This window comes from Astatotilapia calliptera, chromosome 17 (assembly GCF_900246225.1).
Source record: "Astatotilapia calliptera chromosome 17, fAstCal1.2, whole genome shotgun sequence".
Taxonomy (NCBI): Eukaryota; Metazoa; Chordata; class Actinopteri; order Cichliformes; family Cichlidae; genus Astatotilapia; species Astatotilapia calliptera.
Window position 1 is genome coordinate 29,506,338 of NC_039318.1, and position 16,991 is coordinate 29,523,328.

The following is a 16,991-nucleotide window of genomic DNA, read 5'->3' on the forward strand; positions in this document are numbered from 1 at the left end:
CTGCAAAACCACCAGCTGACTAATACTCAAAGCTAAACAAACAAGTTCCTGCACCACAACTGCTGCATGCACACTGCTTATACTGTTGGAAAGATATGCGCGCATGTGTGTGTGCGTGCGTGCAGCAGAGGGCTGAAGACATTTTTAGACACAGGAAGAAAGGTTTCTGTTTTTGCAATGTCTATACTTACAATCTAGACTCCTCCCTCTTACTGCTGCACCAGACTGTATTTGATATAAATTGCATTTAATAAATAAATAAATGCATGCTTTGCCTTTAACTTAAGCAGCAACAAAGCATGCTCTATGCTCATTTATCTGTTTTATTCCCTGTGGTTACACATGTAGTGTGTCAGTAAAGACATTTCGATTAAAACTTAAATTAAAAGCAGAGAGATCGCGATAGAAGTGGTAAAAGGACAAATGAAACTAAGGATTTAAACAGAAGAGTAAGCTTGAAATTCGCACGTGCACATTTTAAAGTGAGCGTGAGGATTAAACAGAAAAAGCATCATGTCCAGTTTGGGAAAACTGCAGATCATTTTTGTATAAGTGAAATGACATTCAAAGGTTTAGCTAATAATAAATTAATTAATCAGAAGCAGAGATTTCCATTAGCAGCATTATAACTCTATCAACTGCATCAAAAATCACAACGTAAAATGAGATCTACAATAATAATACTGTATGTTGTTGGAATGTCTGTCTGTTGATTCTTTGGAACATCAAAGGTCTTCACACTTTAAATATTCTAGTTACACCAACATAAAAACAGACAAAACAGGAAATCCTTGCAGAAGCAGCAAATGTTTTTCAGTTTCTGCATGATAGGTGACTCAAACTATCGTCACAACTTGGAGTGAAAAACAAACAGGCTATACAGTAAAAAAAACCCAATAAGGTTCTTCTGCATGCAGAAGCTTCTTGGACGAGAGGTGAAATGTCTTCAAGCAACTTAAAGAAGTCCAGACTCTTTTCTTTCCAAGCTCCTTAGACCAGCGGTCCTCAACCTTTTTTGAGCCACGGACCGGTTTATGCCCGACAATATTTTCACGGACCGGCCTTTAAGGTGTCGCGGATAAATACAACAAAATAAAACTAGTACCGGTACCGGAAAAAAAGAAGATTTATTTATGACACACTTGAAAAGACCCAGGGACACCGAGTTAACGATAAAAACGATAACAAAATAACTCTGAATACCGATAAAAACCATACATTTCACACCTGAGCCTCAACTCTCGCGGCCTGGTACCAAACGACTCACGAACCGGTCCGAGGCCCGGGGGTTGGGGACCCCTGCCTTAGACTACGATGACTTGGTTGACTGAGAACCTTCACAGTCAATAAGTTTGGGTTTCTGAAATCGAGCATGTCAGCTGTATATTCTGTTTAATTTTACCAGGAATACACTCAATTCAACTTTGCTCATACCAGGTTGACCTCCTTCTGCTTTTAAAAATGGCTTTATGCTTTGTGACAGAGATTCAACAAAGTGTTGGAAACAGTCCTTGGAGATTTGGTCCATATTAACATGACAGCATCACACAGGTGCTTGTTTGGCTACACATTCATGATATGAAACTCCCCTGTTCACTAGATGGAAAATAGCGAGCAAACCGTACACTGTAGCCATAAAGGGATGGACATTGTCAGCAATAATTAGACCACCACCACCAGCAGCCTGAATTGTCGATACAAGGACTTGGGAGTGCCCATTTTTCTGTTGATGTAGAGCAATGGGCACTGAAGGTTATTCAACTGATTTTTGCAGCACTACTTTTAAATGCACAAGCAAACTTCTGCAATTTGATGTTACATAATAAACGAATTTCTGAGACCACATCACTCAAGTATGCTATTAAAAAAACAAAACAAAAAATGCCTTGTTGCTGTGGTCTGGGTCAACAAGAACCACTAACAATTTCTGCGATGAGAAACTTTCAAAATGCACAACATAAAATGACGATGGTAAGCATGAGCAGAGAGACAAAAACAGACTAACCTAACGGGCAGACACCTGTCATTACTGGAGCTGGGCACAAACAGCGGTGTGACGGCTTTAACGCCACAAATCCTCCCCATGTTGAGGCAGCGATAAGAAAAGCAGGCACTTGAGGCCAGCACCAATCCACAAACAGCATCAGACAAAAAACACCAGCAGAGACGCATATTATTGCCTAACACAGCTTCATACAGAGGATTATGTGTGAGCTGCATGGTTGTTATTCTGGCTGGAAAACACAGCAAGAAGAAACAGTTCTTTCCTAACACGCTTTTTTCCAAACTACACTTTAGCAGCGTTCCCAAAATACACTGTGGTTTCCTGAAGGGTATTTAGGGAACAGAGCCCAGACAACAGAAACACATGCAATCATTACACATATATGGTCACAAGAGGCTGCATTTGTAGATGTTCAAAAAAACCCAAAAACAAACAAAGAAACAAACAGGGCTTCGTTGGGTCGGGTAAACATCTTAGATATTTCAGGGTTTTAATTTTTCCTGATTGGAAATTTTAACAGTAAAGACACACAGTGCATGCAGCAGTGACTCTTGCGAAATCTGTCTGGGCACCAGTCTGTCTGAACTGACCCATTTAGAAAAAGAAAGAGGGAGAGTGCAGTCAAGTTAGAAAGAGTGCATTATGTAGGCCACGGTTTATAGGAGGCTCTTGTGCTGAGGACACGGCTGTGTGTGTGTTTGTGCATCTCTTTGTGAGCAGGAAATGGTTGAATGCAGTTTGATGTATGTTAAAGCGGAGCATCAGTGCCAGAGTGTGCATCTGTGTGCGTTTGTTTTGTTTGTTTGTGGTAGTATAACTGACCAACAAGGAAGTGACACCAGCTACTGTAATTTCACAGCGAGGTTAGGACCTCAAATATTTCTCAATAATGTTAAAACAGAGTATTTTCATTATCAAAACCAGTGACTGTGTCTGTATATTTGGGTGTGATTTGGATTATGTTTGCCCTGCAAAGTTTCTACTTTTAATATTAACAACAGACAGTAATAGATAGTTAAATCATAAAGTTGATTTGTGGTCAGTAAGTCTCCATCCACACATCTGCTGCTTATCTGGGGCTGGGTCATGAAGGCAGCCATTTAAGCGAAGCCTAATCTTTCCTCTCTGCCGCCACATCCACTCCAGTGTGTTCTGACCACCTCCTATTTGATCTCAGGAGGTATCATAGTCAGATCCCCAACTCACCTCTTTTTGAAGCAGAGGACTAGCAGCTCTACCTAGAATCCCTCCCAAATGACCAAACTCTTCACCCCCATCTCTGAGGGAGAGCTCAGACACCCTTCGGAGGAAGGTCATTTCCACTATTTGTATCCATGATCTCATTTTCTGTCACTACCCAGAACTTGTGAGGATTGGAATACAGATCTACCAGTAAATCAACAGCTTTGCTTTTACACTCAATTAAAACAATCAACGATTAATGCAAGCTGGCCAGATCAAAAATATGCAGACTTAAAAACGGGATGCAACCTACTAGTAAGCACAAACATAGTAGGCAATTGATTTAACTGTGTATAACTGTAGTTATCTGCTGGTTCTGCCATGTTATGACTCCACCTGATACTAGCCCTACTACACGGCAGCACCCCGCTCTCTTTCTGTGATGGAAACTTGCAAACATGCAAGGTAAAAAAAGTAAGACAAGACTGCTGCACCATGCAGTACTCTTTGATGTAGAAGTGAGCAGGTGTATGCGTTCAGCGAACACTGGTATATATCCACAAAAGCAAATGTGTAACCACGTTGTGCACAAGGCTGAGGACACTGGCCTGACAGGAAGGAAGGCTGCGGGTGATAGCGCTTCTAATGTTAGCCACACTGGGCAAAGTATGACATCATTTGTACGTATCAGCACAGTGCAAAGGGAAGCATTTCTCACAGACATTTAAAACATCATTTGGTTTTTAAATAATGGTAATCTTAAATACACAAGCACTATTTGTATGGCAAATGTTTAACCCTGACCATTGGTTGTTTAAATACTCATAAAACATTCAAAACCAATGTTAACTAGTCACCACTTGCAACAGAGAGCAGCGTCTCCAGTAACGTGCCTGTCGAAATGTGAAACAAAGTCACAATTTCTACTTCTAAGACCATGAAGTCACAATGAAAGTTGACCTTTGAGACAAAATGTTATGCATTCATCCAGTTAGCATGTGTGTTAAATTCCGTCCTAGCTGCTAATGGGGTTGCTAAATTATGGCCGAACATGTGTTTTATGGTGCAGACCTTTTATTACCAACTTGTAATCATGACATGGAAATATCATGACGTAAACCTAGATAATCTAATCAGTTCATTCTTGAGTCCAAGTTATATCTGAAATACTTAAAAGAAACTTCCTCAAGGTTTATATGATCAGGGTCAAAAAACAAACCCACCACCCACAGCTGTCTTTGACCCAGAGGCATAAAAACATCTCTCTCAAAACAATTTGTTTTTTGGCATTTTCCAAGAAAACATGAGCTCCATAAGTTCTGAGTGAGGGTGAGGGTGAGGTGACTACAAGTGGTGTGAGGCAGATTTTTTTTAAATAATAGTTCTCATTACATTTTACATAATTGGTTACACAACCTGCCACCCTCTGACTTTTTAATCTGGCACCTCACAGTTACACTCATTTGCTCTGCAAGACACAGAGACAACCACACACAGAAAATTTCACATTATTGGAAGTAACTTATAATGTTCAAATTAAAAACAAAACATTATTCATCACATTTTTCTCAGTTAATAATTTAGCTAGAAATTTAGGTTCTTTCAATGCAACCCATTCATCTCATTTGTTGGGCAGCTCAGTGGAGCTGACGCTTACTGCAAATAATAATGCAAGTTGCGGGCTTTGGTTTGTGTAGGTAACCCTTTAATGTCTAATGTATCAGTCCGACAGATGTAAGTAAACGTAGAGTGAGAGAGTCCACATAAAAAGCAGGTTGTGAAAGGATCAAACACGAAACCTTCACCTACAAGAGTGTGGTTTGTGTCTCGTGTAAGTAAATGTGGTCCAGCAACTCTGTTACTGTCTATCACTGCCTATTACAGTAAATCAGCACTATTTAAGTCTGTTATTTTTAGACCGACTACACTATTTTCACATTTAAAAACACTGGTTAGGCTGAGGCAAAAAAAACAAAACAACAAACAAGGCCCAGTCTTGCCTGAATTTTAGAGCACATCCTTTTATTTTTAAAGACATATATGATAAGCTTATGCCAAAAGAAGCAGTGACACTACAAGACTGAAAATAGAGGACTATTAACTCGTTTGAACTTTGAGCTCACAGCTTTATTTGAAACAGGATGCAACAGTGCAGCAGGTGCCTGGCAGCAATGACGCACACATGCACTTTTCTTATTCACAGTATTTGAAAGTGTTTAAACCAATGAAAGACACTTTTCAACACTGGGGGGAAAATAGCAAAGTAAAACTTTACCAACAGGCAATGGAAGCCAGATTCAAGAGTCCAATATTGGGCAAAACTGACATGCTGTTTAATGTTTTGTTCCCTAAATTTCCTCTAAAAACAAAAAACAAAAAACAAAACAAAACACAGCTACGGTCAGTAAGTGCAGTGTATGCTTGCCTAATCCTTGTCATATACAAGTGTATACATTGTTTCACTTCCTCATCAAACCAAATTAACATCGGAGGTTTTGGATGCTGGCTGAAATGAGTCACTTTAGGTTTTACATTTGTAGCAGTAAGAGTTCACGAAACAGGTTTTATCTGCATATAAGGAAAGCTTACATAGCTAAAATGATGAGCTTAAAACGATGGGCTGTTAGACTAAACAGGTTAGAGGCCTTCAATGCTGTTCAAACTTCAAAAAGAGATGGAAAAGACAAGAAATTCCGCTTCTTTTTCCCAATTTTGCTACTTGAAAACAAACCTACACATGACTGAAAGAGTCAGGTAGGGTTAGAAGAAGGTGCCTCATCATGGTCCGATCTTTAGCAAAGCAGTTCCCAGAGCTTGTTTTACAATATCATAACTAGACATGTCTTCAGTCAAGACAGAAAACTGCATTATAAAACAAACTTCTTCATTTTTCCATCCTACTCACTTCTAATACAAACTGACAGTCGGATCATGTGTCTTTGGGATCTCTAATGAAAACATGAGCACAGGAGGAGACCTCCTTCACAAGTCTCGTATCTTGTGATGTGTAACACTAGCTGCTCTCCTCCTATCTGGGTGCTTCATGTTTCATGATGGGAGTAGGTTACCTCTCTGGGCTGGGTGAGAGGGCACATGTGTGCATGCCTGCAGGAAACATGAGGCTGCACGGACGGCAATAGAGAGTCAAAGGTGTTCTAGGGTGATTTCCTGACTATCTCAAGTCACACCAAACAACCTTACAGTTGATCTACCGTAAACCCTTATAAACAGACAGCAAATTGGACATTTAACTGTGATGTTTGTTTAAGCTGAACAGTTTGTTAGACAAGACAAATCAAATGAGCAAGACTTTCCAAAAAACAAAACAAAAAGCACAACAGCTTCTTGGTTGTCTGTAGCAGTTTCACTTAAATACAGGCTTTAAATGAAGTTATATTTACAACTCTAAACATAGAAAAGGGCCTTTGTGGTTGGAGGACGCAGCCAGTGTCATCTGTTTTTAAGTTTTACAACTAGGCTTCAACAACATGCAAAACACAAGTTAATTTTATCAAAACAACCACACGCTAAACTTCAGTCCCTTCATGTGAGAAAAACTCAAAACTGCAAGCCATTCAATTCAGAAATCCATCCATCTGTCAAGCCTCACATCTCATTATTTGGACAAATAATTGAGTGTAATGATGCCCATTAAACTGATCAGAGCAATCAGGAATGCATTCAGATACTAAAAGCCATGAAGTTAAAATCTGGCTTAAACTGTGTCTGCCAAATTTGAGATCTGCCACAAAATATTCCATGTTTATGACACATCCATCTAGAGTAACTCATAAGCAGGAGTCAGGTTAATTTTCAGTAGTGGAAAGCCTTCAGTGCTGCTCTACATCCCAGTAAGTATTGAGGTATAAACTACAAATACCTCAATGAGAGACCAAAGCGAGCAATAATCATAAAACACACCTGTCTTCCATCTCATAGGCCTGATTCTACAGCCACAGGAAGAATGTAACGTGTGCATGTAGATCATTCGTGTGTTCATAATTTAGGACCAAGCATCTGCACGTTTCCCTTGTACAATTTTCACTGAGCATTATTATTACTACGCTTCAATAAATAAATATATTCATACAAAATGCCTCAGGTAAGCAGCTTTTCTGCCTTAGGCACAACTTGAAAGCAAACTCGAATCATCTCATATGCATGTCCAACATTTGGATGCTTCATCAAATTTGCACTGAAACAAACAAAAACAGAATATAACAATGCATACATACATCTACTACTACTACTAATAATAATAATAAATTCATAATGCCTATAAACAAAACAAAAATTGTAATGTTATTAGTTCACTTTGCCTTTTACGTGTCTTTTTGTGGACAGCGGGTTTCATTAAAATACAAGTGCAAAGAGCTGGAGAAACTATTCAAAGAAAGATTATGTCCGTTGACTTAACTTTGTACAGCAGTTGTAGCTACACTAGATAATTAGTTATTACTGCAGCTTGTTTTGATTGTATGATTGGTGGCTACTGGCATAGTTACTATACTGCACATAAAAAGGAAAAGTGTAGCCACTGTGATTTCATGCCTCTCTGTTGAGGCAGATGATGTTTCACTGTCAGCTGACACCATGTTTTGGACCCAGAGGAGACCATATTTGTACATGTGAGTGGAGACTGTACAGCTGAAATGCAGACCTGCATGTGTGGTACTTATTGCTAACAGGTTAACGTGTGTTTTATGGCATCATGTTTGTGTATTTGCAACCAAAGCAAACGTACTAGCGTGCATTCTTCCAACAACTCAGCAGCATGTAGTTCGACATTTAAGCTGTAAAGTAAGCTTAAACAAGGAAGGGAGAGGCAGGGGAGTTTACCACAAAAGTGACAGGGGCTAAAAAACATCAAAGACTAGAAATAAAAACAAATAAAAATAAAATAAAACAGCATGAGAAGCACAGATACATTGCTCAAGTTCATCAGAAAGCAGACATGTCTGTGCAAACGATGCTCCGCCCCCTCCTCCCCCACTAACATGTAGCAGGTGAGAAAGACGACCATGTGTAGAGCTACTTTACAGCTGTAAATGAAAACACTGCTAACACTGACACGGGTTTGAAGGAGACTCTCTACCGTGGCAACAACACCAACTTAAATAAAGACATGAAAGACCACAAAAAAGAAAAACCCTTTATCCCAGAACAAACAGAAAAAGAAACGAAGCGAGGAGGAAGGAAATTAATCACACAGACCCAGACCCCAGCACAGACACAGCTCACCGTTACACTTCTTTCAGAGAGGCAATGAGTAACCAGGTACATAAGATCTTCAGCATTAGTTAATGTTAGTTTAGACTGATTACTACAGACTATATTCAGACATTAAAATAATAACAGTATGACAATATGTAAATTATTCGATTTTAAACAAAAAATGTATATATATTTTTTACCTGAAACCTGATTTATGAAGAATGTCTGATTATAATAACCTTTAACTGTAACCTACAAGTCTTTAGGCACTACTGTCCTGTATTTACTTTTGGTATCGGATTGATACCGAAAGACTCAGACGGACTGCAAGTCACAGACACCAACATCCTTTGTCAGATAATTACAGTGAAAATATTTGAAATGGCACTGAAACAAACAAACATTGCTCACAGGTCCAGTTCAGTGCGTCGAATTAATAAAGGTGAGGCCTCGCAAGTAACTAAGGTTACAGCTCCTTTGTCACGGTAGCTGCCAATCAAAACAGGCACATCCCTAAATTTAAGCCTTCAGATGAGTGTTGCACAGGGTAGTATTCTAGAGAAAAATACTTTTGTTTAATTTGGGGTCTTACTCACTTTTGGAACCTGTGGCCATTAGAGGAACTGGAATTTTTGACATTACCATGATGGCTTTAATTTCATTTTTTTAAGTTGCTGATGGATATGAAAGCCCGTTTCCGCCACACAAAGAAAAAAATTTCGAGAAAATAACTCAAAATTTCAAGTTATTAACTACACATTTCGAGAAAAGTAGCTCGAAATTTTGACTTTTCTCCAAATTTTTAGTTAATGACTCAAAATTTCGAGTTAGCGCTGCCAATCAGTAATCTACGTGAATGACGTCATTTCCTTGTTACCCGGAAACTGAAGCCCTCAGCTACAAATGCTACAGCTAAGCTACCAATATTACAGCCAGTCATGAATGCACAAATTGCTGATTATTTTCAGCATGGCTTCACAAATGATGAAATCCTTGTGTTATTAGCTGAACAACATGGCGTTACTATCAGCAAACGTACTCTCAAAAGCGCCAATTTGTTGCGATCCAGTTTTGAGGGTGCATACCACGTAGATTACTGATTGGCAGAGCCAACTCGAAATTGCCCCAAAAATGTGTATTTTTGGGCAATTTTGTGTCACCCCTAGTCAGTGGCAACTTGTTGGACTGGAAAACACAGTCCAACAAACACACACACCACGAATACCAACCACAGACTTTGTTCACTTGACGCGCGCACACACAAAGTGTTTGCTACTTGTCTGACCTTCTCAAAAGGGAAGTATTGCTTTTTTCACAGTCTCATTTTTCCATCTGTCTCTCTTTTTCAGACACAGTGAACAGAACTCATGAACTGCTGTTGCCATCTGAGCAGAGCAGCTCTGTGTGTAAGCTTGACTGAAGACACCCTCATAACCGTCTGTGTGAGGTTTCAAGAATCTCCTCCATTTCATTCAGAGGGCACTCAGACACAGGACTCACCTCTGTTTGGGCCGTGTAGCTTGACTGGAGACTGTTGAAACCAGACGACTGTAAAACAGAAAGAGTGTCGTTTCAGACTACTTGCAATGAAACGATCGCATTTGAGGTTCAAAGCAACAGCAGGTGTTTGTGTGCATCTCAGGCTCTCACGTACTATACTGGCTTTCTGGTCAGTGGTCACTCACTAAAATGGGGCTCTAATGCATGTGCAAGTGCCTCCTGAGCACTGTGTAATTGGACTTTGGCATGGGTCCATGTCACGAGACTCCACAGGGGGGGTTAAAAAGCAGCGTGTATCATTTGCTGAACTTCAAATGAACACAAACACAGAAAGTCTGCCTGCAGACAGTATGAATTCTCAGAAACTGTAATGATTAACAACAGGCAGCAAGGGACCCAAATATTCAACCTAACAGGGCAGCTCTTGTTTAAAGTCAAGAGAAGGATTGGAATAATCACAATCATCCTCACAATTCTTCCTTCATCATCGACATGCTGTCGTTATTGCCATCAATTTACCCTCAACAATAACCTTCCAGGTAATAACAGGGCAGGCAGTCCCAGCATGTCCTGAAGTAATTCCTAAAACGCCACACTTTCCCCCTAGAATCAGAGTTTTACGACTCAGAAAATTATGAGAAAATTGCATTTACATTTAAACCAATCAGACTCAGATAAAAATAAACAAACAAACAAACTCAGGTAATTTGTGCTAGTAAATGATCAGATATGATTAGCATTATTACATTATTGTAATGTCATACTGAAGTGATGGACAACAGTAAAAACCCTTCGCAATTACCCAAGTTAAAGAATGACTTGTAACCTCAGGGAGTCATGAAATGATCTCCTTATCGCATTAAGAGAGATAAGACAGGATGCTTATTTAAAAAAAAAAGTTTGCAACACAGCTGAGACCTTATGACTTTAGATATGAGGCTTTGTGGTAAGTTTCACTTATAGTCCAGTATTTTGTTTCACAGTGATGAAGATGTATCCCAAATGGGGGAAGAAGAAACACGAAACAATCACGCTGGTTGGTTACAGTAGCTTAGATGTGTAAAAGAGGGGAACCTGCCCTTTGCTGCCAAAAAGCCAATCTAAGATCTCAATCACTTTGAATTGCAAAACCTTGCAAGAGGCGTCCGATGCTCCTGTCAGTTTGGCTGCACTTCCTGTTCACAATAATATTCTTATCAGCTCGTGATGTGTGACCAGTTTGCAGAACTTTCATACAGAGAGCTCTTTTCTGAGAAAAATTATTAAAAGCACCTGTGTGTGTACATCAGCTGGCACCAGTAGGATAATGCACAGAGCTGTATCAATCCAAGCAGAACTACAGCGTTTAGCACGGATCCTCATCGGGTCCAGAGTCAAAATGCTCCCACTGGTAAAACCTGATGTACTGAAATGCCTACCAGCTCTCAGGACATAACCTCTTGATCCACCACTAAATATTAAACATTTGATTTTATTTCTTTTATGTAGGTGGATTTTCTTCCATTTAACATGTGCTCATTAGAGACCTCCAGCTGTCAAGAGGAGACTATATTGAGCTTTAATTACACACAGTTCTCATAAACTTTATAGAGTCTTTGACAAGTGGCATTTATAACCAGAGCATTAATGAGATCTAGCTCACAATTCACAAGCTACTGCCTGTAAAAACAGCAAATGTAACCTTGACCTTGAGCACAACTTGGGTAAAGATCCGTTTGATAAGGTCACTGGTCCTTCACCAAATTGAGGACAAGTCCTCAGACCCCATTAAGTCTTAGGGGAGATGGTTTTGCAGTGATTTGAGTTTGTGCCACACAGCAAGGAGCTGCTGGGCTCAAACACCTTTTCTGAGGAGTCTGGCTGCTCTGTTTGGCTTTCCTGTCCAACTACTGCTTAAACAGGTGAGTCTAAACTGGTTGACGGTCTATTAGCAGTCTGATGGACTGTTGACCTGTCCATGATGTAACCCACCTTTCACCCTATATCTAAAACTGCCCATTTTTCTTCTTTAATGTTGCTGTGCATTTTGACTGCTGATTTAGTATATCACCAAAAAAAAGTTATCTTTTTACCCAGACTATTTTGTCCTCATAATCACTGAAAGCTATAATCGCCACTGAGATTAAGCTCAGAATAAATGGCCCAGTCCTAGTGGATTCGGGACGTTTATAGAACAAGAATTTCCAGAGGCATTACTAAATGTTTCCTTGTTCTTATTTTGTATTAAAGCAGCATTCAGACTTAACAGGATGCGTGCATTTCTGTGACTTCCTGTGTAAACTGTTGGAGTCCCAACTGCAGCTTCTGGTCACTGCCACCTTGTTACTGACTGTTCTTTTAGCTGCAGTACAGCTAAGGTGATAACAAAGAAATGGTTAAGTGATTATGAGGTCAACTGACCTTTCTGCTCACAATCACCACTGCAGTGACTTTATTTCTACGCATGATATCACTTCCATGCAGGCCAAGCTGCAGCCGTAGCATAAAATAATATAGCAGATGAGTGTGTGATATAACCATGTTGCAGCTGATGATATAACAAGCTCTGCAGGCAGATTCACGCTCCACAAAACAAAATGCAATCCATCGTCTCAGAGCTCCTCAAAGAGACAAATAAATGAAGGGGGAATGCAACAAGGAGACAACTAAGGCGACTAGGTGAGGATGAGATTGAGATGCAGAGAATGCACTCTCACGTGTGCAAAAGTAGAAACTATTTACAGAAACACTGCTTTTATTTTAAATTACTTTAATTACTAAAGCTAGAAATAACAGCCCAGAGAACATATGCAAGAAGTGGGATCTCTCTCTAGCCAGCCTTGGGCATGCCTTCATCCACACTTTGTCAGGTGAAGACAAATGACAATTAAGGCCTTGCAGGACCAAGAGACTCTTGCAATGTCCAAAGGGTGTAAAAATATACAGAAGGCCACTCAACGAGGGAGTCACTCTCTACAAGTCACATTTGTGTGTGCACACAACGATGCGGTGCAGATACATGGTCTGACTTGTAGTAGTGGACCAGCAGATGATTAATCAGTGTTTTAAAGGCACACGAGCTGCCGAGTCCTACCCTGTTTGTGTGTCTGGGCATTAACAGGAATCCCATGTGTGTGCAACACCACAGTGAATATGCAACATAACACAAAAGTGAGCTATTTTCTGTCAGGAAGAAAACAAACAAACTGCACTTCTGAACCACAGCTTCCTGCAGCGAGGCAGGAAAACGAGCACTGATCTGCCTTGCTCAAAGGCACTTCATAATGGATTTAAGTGAGATCTCTGATATCATTCCCAGTTTTTTTCTTGTTAAACAGGTAGTTCCTAGTAGCTCCTTTTGGGGAAAACCCATTCCTGTTGATGATCATATGACTAACACAACCCTACTGAGTCTAAGAAAACTATATTTCTCTACCCCGAATACGAGGCCCTACAGTATAAGCTGTACATGGGGTTCACAGCAAGCGAGATTAAAGGTTTGCTTAGCTGTTGCACAAGTCACATACTTGCAGTTTGATTAAAAAAAAATAAAAAAAAATAAAAATGTTCCACTCCTGGCTGAATTGCAAACACAGTCAGGTATAACTGCTCCAACAGCGAAAAAAACTCAGCAGCTGATCATTTTTACTGCTGTTGTCACCGTGTTTGTAAGGATAATCAGGATAATCTGATCTGCTTCTTCAGCGTGTACGGCTTAATAGGAAAAAGTGATTTTTAGGCTTAAAAGCAACTCAACCGGTGCGACACAGCGGACTAATTTAGAGGTCGAATTATGACTGCAGATAGAAATCTGGGTGAGCGATGACTTTGTTGGTCAGACATTGGAGCAGACAGACAGGCTCAACGATAAACTTGTTGGATAATCAGTAGGCCTGCCAAACTGAGAGCCTGACCCCCTGCAGAAGCCTGCAGCAGTTTCACTTCTCTGACACCGTCACTAACAGGTTTTAAAGCAGAGTAAAATAGAGTAGAAGAGACAGATAAAGATTTGAATAATGTAGATGAGCACGAGGCGAACTGCTGTTACTGGCCTATCACATATATTGGCACATCTGTTAGTCGAGATACACAGATATGAAGGACATGCACGGACATTTGTATTTTTTTGTTTTTTGTTTTTTTTTTTTAAATAGAGTGGCTGTAGCCCTCAGCAATATCTGCAGCACATGCAGCAGAGTACATCACAGCTTAGCAGACTATGGGCACCCTGATGGCTTCCGATTACCTGTATGCCTGCAAGCAGTTGGCTGGTTAAAAGAAATGCAATGTTTATGGACAGCCACAAAAAACAGACAAAATTATAGCTGCTTAGATGCATGTTTTAATTGATTTAAAAGACTGTGTAGGAGGGCACTAATATTTTTTGTGCCATTTTATGTCCTATACGCTACCTTTCACTGTATTTGCTGCTTTTTTAAATATTGTGTTTGTATAGCTTGAACCAGATTTGATATAAATGGGTCTTCGTAGTTAAATAAAGTGAAAAAGCATTTGCCTCCTTCTAGACTTCTTCCTGTTTTTGCTTGATACGTGTGCATGTTTCAGCTCAAATACATTTTACATATCAGGCAAAGATAAACCTAGTAAAGAAAAATCTGATTTTAAATCATTTGTTATGCGTTTCACGTTACTGTGGAGGAATTTTGGCTCATTCTTCTTTGCAGAGTTGTTTTAAATCAACCACACTGGAGAGTTTTCCCAAGTATGAACAGCCTGTTTAAGGTCAAAGCATCTCAATCAGATTCAAGTCTATTTGGAGGTGGACTTGGTGTGTTTTGGAAAATTTGCATAACCAAAGCGTGCTTGAGTTTCAGGACACAAACTGATGGCCGGACATTCTCCTTCAGGATTTTCCAGTATAGAGCAGAATCCATAATTACATCAATCACGGGACGCTGTCCAGGTCCTGAAGAAGCAAAGCAGCCCCAGACCATCACAGTACCATGTTTGAATGTTGATCATGTTTACACAGGAAGTCACAGAAACACACATCATGACGTTCATTTTGTGAAATGCTGTGTTAGTTTTATGCTGGATGTAACAGGACTCAGACATTTCAAAGCGTTCAGCTGGTGTTCAACTGGTGCACTCTTGGAGTATTTTTTTTATTTTTTTTTTAAAATAGGCTGGCCACTCCTGGGAAGGGTCAACACCATTTCAGGTTCTCTCCATTTTTGGATAATGGTTCTCACTGTCCTTCGCTGAAGTCTCAAATCCTTAGAAATAACCTTTTCCAGACTGAAGATGTCAACAACTTTGCTTCGCATCAGTTCTTCAGTTTCACTTTAGATTGTGAGACGAAGAGTTTCTTTTTGAGATCTTTTAGCCTTCTTCATGTTGTCAGACAGGTTCTAGAGAAGCGATTTCACGAGTCAACAGACCTGGCAGTAGGGCTGGGCCATATTATACCGTTCACGGTAATACCGGTATAATGTTAGGCAACGATAGGAAAATGAAATATCGCGATAGAATGGGAGTAAAACGCGCATGCGCAGTGCCTTTGTTTTCATACGCACATGGCCGATTGTTGAGTGAAACAGATGAACCAGAATTGGTTTGTAAAAATGGTGCAACTTCCGTGATGTGGAACTGGTTTGGTTGTTGTCCGTCAGATACACGACAAAACACATTTTTTTGCAGAACATGCAAGCGGCCGTCATTATTGTCGTATTTGTCGGACTAAGATGCTCTTATATGTGGGAGTAATCTGGGTCCTAAACTCCATATGTTTCAGGTCAAACAACACTGCAGCATCACTGAGAGTTAAAAACTGTCTAAATTCTTTCATCTTTAATAAAACGATCAACATTGCTGCTTTACCAGGTGTAACTATAAAGTTTAACTTCCAGGCATCCATGAAAACAAGTTATTACATTTAACGGAGTTAGAAGTTAGCAGGAAGCTAGCGGAAGTTAGCTCGCTAGTTTCGCTAGTTACCTAAACATGATATAGCATGTTCTGACTGAGAGATTTCTGAAAAATTTCAAACGTACAGCTCTGCTATCACTTCCAACACAAATGAAGACAGGAAACTAAACAGCAGTGACGTTTGTAGGGTTACTGAAGTTGGGCTAGCTGCTATATAATGATGTGCTACGTGATCGCTAGCGACACAGCTATGTTAGCATAACATAAACAGTGAAGCTGGAGGACGAACACTAACACTTTTCCACTTATAAAAGTTAACGTGAAGGTTCCTCATGGTTAGAGACAAATGCAATCGCATGGCAGGATGCTGTACACGGACCAAACTTCAGTCAGGAGAACAACTGAGATAATCCATCCACAATACGAGGTTAGTCATTAATATACTGCAACTACATGGGAATAGAGCAGCTGCCAGAGAATTCAACATTAATGAATCAATGGTACAGAAGTGGAGGAAGCAAGAAGAATGAGTTTAATAAAGTTTGATTTATCTGACTGCTTTGTTTCGCTTAATGTGCCTTATAATCCCGTGCACCTTATGGTCCGAAAAATGCGTACTGCACACTGCAGTTTAATGTTGCAAAGCACCTCTTTTTAACTTCAGTGGATATTATACATGGTTATGCTCAGGATATGTCAGCCCATTTCTACTGGAAATGTCTTTTGGTTAAACTTTCAGCAAGGAATTTGCATTTGCACTGTTACATTTTTATAAAGCTTTAATGTACATAAAAACCAGCTTCTTGTTTAAGTGAAAATAAATGGAAGGTTGTCTTTTTGCGCTAGTAACGTTGTGGAGTTGTATTTTGTCTCGCATCAATTATATCGTCAGTTATATCGTTATCGCAAATTTTCAAATATATATCGTGATAAATATTTTTGGCCATATCGCCCTGCTCTACCTGGCAGTAATTAGGCCTGGGTGTGGCTAGTTAAATTGAACTCAGCTGGCCAAAAAAAAAGTGGTTAATCACATGGGAGCAATAATTTTTTTACGTAACTTCAGGTAGATTTGGATAGCTTTTTCTCTTAATAAATGATACCATGACTTAAAAACTGTATTTTGTTTTCACTCGGCTTATCACTGTCTAATATAAAAATTTGTTGACCTGAAACATGCAAGTGTGACAAATGTGCAAATAAATAAAATAAAATAAAAAAA

General features: G+C 39.7%; 1 protein-coding gene across 4 annotated transcripts in view; it reads right to left on the reverse strand.

The window, feature by feature from the left end:
• The window catches only part of LOC113009200 (putative homeodomain transcription factor 2), a 52,410-nt gene that overhangs the window by 34,645 nt on the left and 774 nt on the right, over positions 1 to 16,991 (reverse strand). For 3 of the 4 annotated variants that reach the window (XM_026147385.1, XM_026147382.1, XM_026147384.1), the window contains exon 2: positions 9,902 to 9,949. The exons of the other annotated variant lie outside the window; for it this stretch is intronic. The gene's annotated coding sequence lies outside the window, so the exon portion shown is untranslated. The remainder of the gene's footprint in view (positions 1 to 9,901; positions 9,950 to 16,991) is intronic. 4 annotated transcript variants of the gene reach the window in all.